The following is a 2084-nucleotide window of genomic DNA, read 5'->3' on the forward strand; positions in this document are numbered from 1 at the left end:
TTTGACAGAGGTAAGAGTGGTTTTGAGTTTGGGAATGTGCAGACCTCATTGTTCAGAAAGTGGGGCGGATAGCTTTTTTGGGTCTCAAATTCCCACTTCAGACCTTGGCAGCCTGAGCCCCAAGCTAGCTTTGTCTTTGAAAGCAGGACCCATCATATGGAAAAGAGGATTTTCCTCTTAATCTCATTTAATAACATTTTCCAGTTCTTCACAATTCTGAATCCTGAGCACTGATTCTGACTATGTGCTGAGCTCTGTCCTACAAGTTTGTTGATTCCAGTTGATCTTCTGCATTGAACCTGAAACAGTGTTCTGTTCTTTCCTTCTGCGCTGGTCATTTTGACCTGGTCAAAGGTGTTCAGCCTGAAGCAGACACTTTCTCTTGCTCCTTGCTCCACCTGTCAGAGTATTTACGATGGGTAATGAAATGGACTATTACATCACATATTATCAGAAGGCACCAACCAATGTTAAACCAATACACCTACCAATGTCACCATGTACTTCAAAAAATTAATTACAAGCAAGGTTTCTAGATGTTATATAGAAAATGTTTTAGAAGTCAAAGAAATTTGTGGGGGGGAAGTAGTGAAATAAACTTAAGTTTCTTCATTGGTGAATATCTCAAAGATCTTTAATATACTAATAGGCATATGAATTTCTAAGGGAAGGTGTGTTCCTGCACATCTGTCATATCTAAACCTGTTTGATCAAGGTGCCCCCATTTTTATTTAAAGAAGTATTTCAAGGCCTATGCAGTACCCACTTTGGAGATACTCTGTTTTTTTTTGTGTTTCTTTTAAAATATATTTTATTGATTTTTCACAGAGAGTAAGGGAGAGCGATAGAGAGTTAGAAACATCGATGAGAGAGGAACATCGATCAGCTGCCTCCTGCACACCTCCTACTGGGGATGTGCCCGCAACCAAGGCACATACCCTTGGCCAGAATCGAACCCAGGACCTTTCAGTCCACAGGCTGACGCTCTATCCACTGAGCCAAACTGGTTAGGGCAAGATATCTGTTTTTGAGATAAATAAAATAAGCCAGACTGAAAATTCTTCAACGCTAAATTTTGAAGATATTTGGAGAAATGAGTTGTCCAGATTTAATTTTCATAGAACTAGCTTCTAAAAATAAAATTCCTGAAATGTTTAAGATTGATCAAATACAACTATTTTCATAGCAAACAAACCATATCTCCATGCTCTTGGTCAAATAATAAATAATCACAATGCTGTCATATCTAATTACTATCAGACCCAGGGTGACAAGAACCTAAAGTAATTACGATACTATTGTAATGAGCTAGTTATTAATATTAGGAAAGGAGCAAAAAGGAGGCCAGACATTATAAGCATGGCCATTTGGGCAGCTTCACCAAGAAGCTGCTATTTCATACTCCCTAAGGAAACACCAGTCCATTCCTTCCCACTGGAGAAGGAATCCAACAAAGGGGAGATGGGCACATGTGCAGTGAAGTTGGGAAGACATAGTAAGACACTTGCCTGTCAGTTAAACCTAGAAACAGAGTTCATTGGCCAGAGTAAACAGGGCCATTGCAATTCTGTGAAAATTTGGGAATACATAATCCCCTAAACAAAAGAGCCCGCTTGCTTGTTGTGTCTGTCTCACTTGGCTCATGGTTCTCTTGGCTCTCTGGTTCCTTTGGCTTTAATCCTGCCTGTGCTCCCTCCCATAGCCATGGCCATGTGAACCCTACACTGAATAGACTGATGGACTGCAATGGGGAACACAAACTAAGCTAGCCTGAGGCTGGACTGGACGCTGTTCCAATATGGAGCGAAAAGTTTGGACACTGGTTTTGATTCTAGTCCTATGAAAGCCACAGCTACTGGTACACTATTCCTTGGTCCAACAAAGGGAAATGGGAAATTCAGGGGTTTGATTCCTCAGAAATAAAGCTTTCTATGATATCTTATCCTCCTGTGCAAATCTCAGAAAATTCCTTTTCTTGGGCTATTGCAAGAAGCCTACTTCCATTAACAACAAGCAGAGACAAGGACCTCTCCTTATAAATAACAATTATGTGACACATTCTTCTATTAATAATATATATATAT

The 2084-nt window shown here is 39.9% G+C and overlaps 1 long non-coding RNA gene across 1 annotated transcript in view; it reads left to right on the forward strand.

The window, feature by feature from the left end:
* Nucleotides 1-296: 296 nt before the first annotated feature.
* Nucleotides 297-2084, forward strand: part of LOC106724329 — a 16332-nt gene continuing 14544 nt past the window's right edge. Inside the window, exons 1-2 of the long non-coding RNA XR_001360085.1 lie at nt 297-309; nt 1276-1283. This is a non-coding gene — a long non-coding RNA (uncharacterized LOC106724329). The remainder of the gene's footprint in view (nt 310-1275; nt 1284-2084) is intronic.

Source organism: Myotis brandtii, unplaced genomic scaffold (assembly GCF_000412655.1).
Source record: "Myotis brandtii unplaced genomic scaffold, ASM41265v1 scaffold8, whole genome shotgun sequence".
Classification (NCBI taxonomy): Eukaryota; Metazoa; Chordata; class Mammalia; order Chiroptera; family Vespertilionidae; genus Myotis; species Myotis brandtii.